Consider the following 8,120-nt stretch of genomic DNA (forward strand, 5'->3'; position numbering starts at 1 on the left):
GAATGCTCCAAATCACTAATAATAAAAAATACAAATTAAAACAAAAATGACTCAAAATGGCAATAATAAATGTTGGAGGCTTAGGAAAGGTTAGGAATATTACTTCATTATTATGGGAATTGTGAAATGATAAAAGTATTTTGGATATTAATTTAGAATTATTCAAATACAGTGATTAAAATGTTCATTACTTTCAGGGATTCTACTACTTTGTTTATTCTCCAAGAAAGTCATTGATAAGAAAATCCCCATATACATTATAATATTTATACCTGAATTTTTTTTTATGATTGAAAAGAATTGGAAACAAAGTACATAACATTGATTATGGAATGGCTAAACAAAATATGGAACAAAGTAATGGAATATTACTATGCTGTAAGAAATTATATATGTGATGAATCTTGAGAAGCATAGAAAGTTCTGTATGAGTGAAGTAAGCAGAGTCAACAATAGACACAACTATAACAATGAAAATGAAAAAGAAATCACACACCAAAACATCAAAAGTGAACATAACAAAATTATAAAGATTAAGTATGACTATAATAAAGATATATTAGTAAACACTCTTAACCCACACCTCCATGGAGGTAAGAGTTTCTTAAGTGGTCATACATTGCACATACTTTAGGACTTTTTTACTGTATCAATCAGTAGTGCTGATTATTTTTTTCTTCTTAAAAATATTATGTTATATGGGATAGCTCTCTGGGAGGACAGTGAGCAAAGGATACTAGAGATAACTGTGATTATGTAAGAAAGAGAAACTATCAATAAAAAGAAATAAATAGAATAATAGAACATATTAATAAAGAAAAAAAGATAAGTTCCTAGACTAGCTAAAGATTCTCAAAGTTCATGTCTACTAGCCTGAAGCAAAGTAAGACGTGAATAATCATTCCAATTAGGATCCTGTTCTCAATGCCATGATCCAGTAGGATCTATTTTATGATTCTAATAAGAAATATAAATTTGTTGATCCAGACACATTAGATTGCAATTGGGATACAAAAACTCTGCAGTCTTTATATTATTTTTTGAAGCACTGCAAAGAAGTCTTTATTATTCTCTAAATGTTTTTAGTAACAGTAATTTATGAGGAAAATACAATAATAATTTTGCATTATTGCTTTTTTTCTCTCAATTGTATGACCATTTCTCTAATAAGGGATCTAGAGCTTTTCGTGTATGCTTGTTTTACAGTATTATTGTAGCAGAAGGCAATCTTCTTCATAATTTTTGATTTATAGAACACAAATGTTTTCTGTTAAGAATTTAAAAACAAACAAAAGGGAATATTTTCTTTTTTATTGTAGCAAGTTTATTTATTTTTAATACACATTGCTTTATGAATCATGTTGGAAGAGAAAAATCAGAGCAAAAGGAAAAAAATCATGGGAGAGATTAAAAAAAAAAGAAAAAGGAAATGAACATAACTTGTATTCATTTACATTCAGTCTCCTTAGTTCTTTTTTTGGATGCAGATAGCATTTTCTGTCCAAAGTCTATTGGGATTGGTTTGAATCATTGAACTCCTGAGAAAAATCAAGCCTTTCATATCGCACATTCTTGCTGTTATGATGTACAACGTATTTTGCTTCTACTTGTTTTGCTTGGCATCATCAGTTCATGTAAATATTTCCAGGCTTTTTATAATCAACTTGTTCGTCACTTTTTATAGAATAATAATATTGTTACCTTCATGTACCACAACTTGTTTAGTAGATTCTTCAATTGATAGGTATCCACTCCTTTTCTAATTCTTTGCTACCACAAAAAGAGCTGCTACAAACATTTTTGCACATGTGGGTCCTTTTCCATCCTTTATGATTTGCTTGGGAATCATAAATTATTTATGATTATAATAAATAATTATTATATTTTATATGAATATATAAATATTTATGATTATAATAAATGATCATAATAAATAACATGTTATTTATTATAACATTATATTATCTATTATTTTTCAAATAAGCTGTCACTTAAATAGTATTAAATATAATAAATAGTATTAAATATAATGACCAATCATTGAAGACAAATAAGTGATTTTTAAAATATTTATTTATTTTTCCAATTACTATTTCTTTTCTTTCTCTACAATTTTTCTCACCTCATTTTTAGAAAAAGGAAAAAAAAAACCTTCAAAACAAATAAGCATAATGAAGGGAAGAAAATACCCTCATTGGTTATGTCCAAAAACATGGTAAGTACATTTAACATCTTTTGTCATTAAAATGCATATCATGTTATAAATATTTGGTCCTCTGGAATTGTGACTAGTTATTACTCAGATCAGAATTCTAAAGTCTTTCAATGTTATTTTTCTTTATATTGTTTTTATCATTGCATAAGTAGTTCTCCTAGTTCTGTTCATTTCATTCATATATCATACTTTGTTTAGTCATTCCCCAAAAGGTAAAAATTCTATCACAATTTTTGTGTCATAGACTCCTTTAACAGCCTGGTGCATGCTATGATTCTCAGAATAATGTTTTCAATACACCCTTTCCTCTGTGTGTCAGTTCTGGTTTGGCTTCAATATGCTTTAAATTTTCCATGTAGACACTGCTATCAGCCATATTGCTATTGCTAGGGGATACTGCTACTAGATTTAGTGGACACCTCTAAAGACAATGATAGAAATTCTTGATCTCTCAACTTGTTATTAAATTAGATGAGAGTATAATATACCCTTTAAACTCACTCTTTTCACTACTCTGACACAGGCATAATTAAGAAGTATTAATGAAGTATTAACTATGTGTCAACACTTGTACTAAATGCTAGGGATACAAAAAATATCCTTATGATTCTTCTTAGTCTGGAAGCTGCCCAAGTTGGACATATTTGTTGTTAGAGTTTAAGTCTCTATTTTACTACTAAAGGACTTTTCTTTATTTACAAGGTAAAAATACTTTTTTGGGGGAAGTCTGTGAAGACTGTTATGTTAAATTATTATTTAAAATGATAACAACAACAAATAATGTCATAAACACATAAAACAAATGTATTAGCAATGTTTTATTATTACTATATGTTTCCAATTACTAAGTTGATCATTCATAATTCTATTTCTTAAATCAGGATACTTCAGTACAAAAACAAAGAAATCACATTGTGACCATGTGGTATACTTCTACAATGTAGACATAGTGAATTTTCAGGAAATAGTTGCTGTTTATTTAACTGGACTCCAGGAATTACAAAAATGTCCTGGGTTATTAATTACTCTATTAAAAATGTTTTGGGGGAGAATGTGTGTGTTTTCATTTGTTCAGACTTTATTAATTCCTGAAGCTATTACAAATAGAGTTCTTACTGAATGTACCCTGAGATTAATCATGATTCTTATGCATTAAATGTATTCTAGTAACCAATGAAAGATTTCCTGGTAAAATAATGTTACATCAGACTGGGTCACATTTTAAGAAGAGTACAAATGATATTAAAACATCTTGTATTTGATATGTTTCATTATCAGATTAATGCACTTAATTTTGAAGAAAATGTTGCTTTCTTCAATTGAATATTAACGATTTATTGAATTCAAAACAATAACAACAACAAAAGATATTCTCGATGCTGGCAGCTTGCTGATATTTTTAGATTTTCCTTGACAAAAAAAAAAATCCCTGAAAAGTCTCCTTTATTTAATACTCATTCTATATTATGATTCATAAAATAGGAAAGAAAATTGTGCTTTATAATTACATAATTGTGCATCTCTTCCAGTTTGTTATGTGTATGTGTTTGTATGTGTAAAAGACTGGCTTTTACTAAGCTCAGTGTGATTCTACATAATAGATATCAAAGTAAATAGGAAAAATATCAAAAGAATTTTCAAGTGCAATTCAGTAAATATCATTTGAGATTTGTTATAATCTTTCCATGATTCATCAAACAATATTAGTAGGAGAAAATTAATTAGGAACATAAGAGTGTCATTTTTTTCTCATTGTATTAGCACATCTATATATAAAAAGAAGAAAGGGAAAATCCACATGCATATTTTAGCAATGTTTTTTTCTTGGAATACATAATCCCTTTATTCTCTTTCTCTTCTCTTTTTTATCTCATAAGCAACAGACTATTTCATCCATGAGAAATAAGTTTACAAAAATGAGGCATAACAAATCCACTGCTTGATTTGCAAGTCAAACTGTTTATCAAACTAGATTTGAATAAGGTGAATTAAATTCAGCAAGGGCAACCAATTGCTCTCTTATAGTCTCCTGTTTTGGTTTTCAGCTTCTTATCAACCACTTTTGTTTTATCATTTACACAGCAATTTGACAAAGAAAAGTTTTTTATGACTATACTTTCTACTTTCTCTTACCTATCTGCTTTTTTTTATGCTCTTTGCTATATCTTTAATACAGGCCATTTCTGATAACCACAAGTGTCCTCTGAGGCTCTATCCTACACCCTCTTCTCTTTACCCTGTCTATTATTTTACTCTCTCATGGATTTAGATATGACCTGAATTTGAATCTATCCACTGATATATATCCTATGACCAATCTCCTCATTAATTTCCCCTCATCTCTATCTACTACTACAGTGGAAAAAGAAAAAGAAAAACATCCAGAGAAAGAACTATGGAGTATGAATGCAGATTAATGCAAACTATTTTCACTTTTGTTATTGTTTTTCTTTCTTGTGGTTTTCCCCTTTTTTTCTGAGTCTTCTTTCACAACATGACTAATGTGTTTAATATGATTGTATATCAGATTGCTTGCTGTCCTGGGAAGGGGGGTGGGAATGGAGGGAAGGAGAAAAATTTGGAGCTCAAAATCTTGCAAAGATGATTGTCAAAAACTATATATGTAATTGGAAAAAAAATGAAATATTATTAATGAAAAAGGAACTATTTGTTAAATAAAACAAAAAACAGAAGAGATTTTCTTTTTTTTTATTTAGAATTTTTTCCCCACAGTATATATGCATGAGTAATTTTTTAAAATAATATTATCCCTTGTATTCATTTTTCCAAATTATCCCCCCTCCCTCCCCTCCCTCCCCCCATGACAGGCAATCCCATACATTTTACATATGTTACAATATAACCTAGATACAATATATGTGTGTAAATACCATTTTCTTGTTGCACATTAAGTATTAGATTCTGAAGGTATAAGTAACCTGGGTAGATAGACAGTAGTGCTAACAATTTACATTCACTTCCCAGTGTTCCTTCTCTGGGTGTAGTTATTTCTGTCCATCATTGATCAACTGGAAGTGAGTTGGATCTTAACAGAAGAGATTTTCAAAGCTAGTTCTCAAGAAGAATATTCTTGGCTTTTTATTTGTTTTCTGTGCTCTGAGTTGGAATTCATCATCTGCCCTTCCTCTACAGATTCTCACTGAGGCTATAATCATGCTACCCAACTTGAAGCTATTTTACCTCTTTTTGATTCTTTTCAAGTACAGAAGTGGAATCCATGGCCACCTTTTGAGCATAAACTGCTTATTGTGCTTCAGAGTACCTCTGTTAGAAAGGGTGGTAAGTCCCAGAGATGAAACAGGTAGTCAGGAAATGGTGATTACCACCCATCAGGTACATCTACTCTTTGAAGTATATAAACTGTGAAGCCCTTGTCATGAGGGCTTTGGTCTGAGACAACCAAATAATCACCCTTTCAATAAACAATTGCCTTCTTGCTGGATAAATAATTCAATTCTTTGTCTTCCTTAGAATGTTCTTTCATCTCAGGCAAAGGATATATAGGCCTAAAATTATATGAGTTATGGAATGTCAAGCGAGTTAGCCACCCAGGAGCCCAGCAGGTGAATTTCTGTGGGGCAGGTGCTAGACCCCTTTCCCAAATTAACTAATGGGAAATAAAAAGAGAAAGCATGTATTTAGTCCCTGCAGGGAGAGGTCCAGACACACCTGGAGCCATCCCAACTCCTGCCATGTGCTCCATGTAAACCTGATCAGCCTGAAGTAAAACAGCTGGTTTAATAGGAAAAGACCTAAGCCTTTTCATTGGATAGATGAAAAGGATGGAACCATCCTTGACCAATGTTATCTGCTTCCTAGAGGTCATGGCACTCCTTGAGGGTCTGGTCTTTAGAGATCATGTGATTTCCTGCAATCCAGAATTCAAGACTGGGAATAGGGATCATGTGACTTCCTTGAAACCTGAGGCCCAAGATATCATCTGACAATCTCAATACTGAAAATTCAAATCCATTAATAAGTTTTACAAATCAACACCAAATTCATGTCGAAGGAGCAAACACTGAATTTAACATGAATTTATGATAAATACCAACTGTACTAAGTTCATTCCTTTTTCCTAAATGCCCACACCAAAGATCATAATATAAGGGTGAATATGTCCTTGAAGCAGAAATGTTGGTACTTTTGTTCTTAAAAGCAAAAAAAGCAATTGATACTAAGTGGTTAAACAGATCTGGGGTCCTATCAGTGGTAGTTAACATTGGGAGAATGGGAGCCCAAACTATTAGAAAATAGGCATAACTCAAACCTCTGGGGCACCACTAGAATTTTATAGGTGAGATGTAGTCAGCTGTATTTGAAAAGAAAGAAAGCAAAGAGCATATTTGCTAAAATAGAATAAAGTGCCAAAATGTATGGCTTATATAGTCAGGATGAGACTAACAAAGCAAATGCTTCATGGTTCAGTGAAAACTAAGGGGCAGAATTTACATAAGTAAGAAGGGAGGAAGACACTCCAGGATGAACAAAGGAACAGTGTATGTGGTTTTTTTTTTTTTGGGGGGGGGGTGTAAGCAGGTAAACGAAGGTAATATAAGGAGATATCCCTGAGAGGAACAGAGAGTCTATGTTGGGGAATAGTGGGAGACCAGTTTGGATAGAAAGAGTCAATCAAGTAATGAAAATGTATTTAAAAAAAAAAACTTAGTATATTCCAAGCACTATGGTAAGTACTGGAGATACAAAGAAAGGCAAAAATAATTCCTACATACAAGTAGCTGTCATTCTAATATATGAATGTAAAAAATTTAAATTAAAAACAAACTAGATACATTCAAGATATATACATAGTAGATGTGAATCTCAGAGGAAAGTCAATAAGAATTATCAGAATGAGGTAATGCATCCTTCAGAAAATAGATTTGAGATGAGAATTGAAGGAAACCAGATTATATTAGAATAAAGTTGTTGGATAGCTAGAAAGAAACTTGGAAATCATTTAGTCAAATTCCCTAATTTTATAAATGAATCAACAAACTGGTATTCAGTAGTGTAAAGTTGGTAATATTACTGTGTAAACTATAAGATTTAAACTAGAATGTACAAGCTCTAGGCAGCTAGGTGGCCCTTTAAATAGAGTGCCAGGTCAGGAGTCAAGAATATTCATCTTCATTTCTGAGTTCAAAGGTAGTTAATAGGTATGTGACCTTGGATAAGTCACTAAATGCTATTTGTCTCAATTCATCTGTAAAATGAGTTGGAGAAGGAAATTACAAGACCACTCCAGTATCTTCCTCAAGAAAACCCCAAATAGGATCATAAAGAAGTAGATGTTACTGAAAAATGGATGAAAGAAAGCACTTTTTTTTCCCCTTTAATGAACTTGTAATTTAATCTAAATGTACAGACAAAACAATACATAAAAATACACACATATCTAAGTATTTATTAGAAGTATGTCTTTCTTGGAAAATTTTAGATGAGCAGTCCTATTATTATTTATAACTATATGTACAGTAATAAATGTCAAAATTTATCTCAATTTTTAAATGTCTTAGTTCCTGTTTATTTCACACAAAATATTTATATGAAAAAGTTATCCCAGAATTTATTCCATTTACCTGGACAACTAATACCATCCATTTTTACTGTGAACTTTGGATAAAATCTTTATTCCTGCTTATCAATCACTTAATTTGGTGCATTTCAGATGTATCTTTTGTGCATAATTCTATAAAAATAAAATTTGAAATTAATTTGATTAGTACTGAATTTCCTCTGTCTAATTCTACCTATTTAGCTAAAGAAATAAAGTTTAATTACCTGCCACATCTGTGCAATAGAGTTCTTTCATTTTTCTCTCTATACCCTGAGATAATATGAAAAGGTTTTCTGGATTGGTGTGTGTGTGTGTGTGTGTGTG

Source organism: Sminthopsis crassicaudata, chromosome 5 (assembly GCF_048593235.1).
Source record: "Sminthopsis crassicaudata isolate SCR6 chromosome 5, ASM4859323v1, whole genome shotgun sequence".
NCBI lineage: Eukaryota > Metazoa > Chordata > Mammalia > Dasyuromorphia > Dasyuridae > Sminthopsis > Sminthopsis crassicaudata.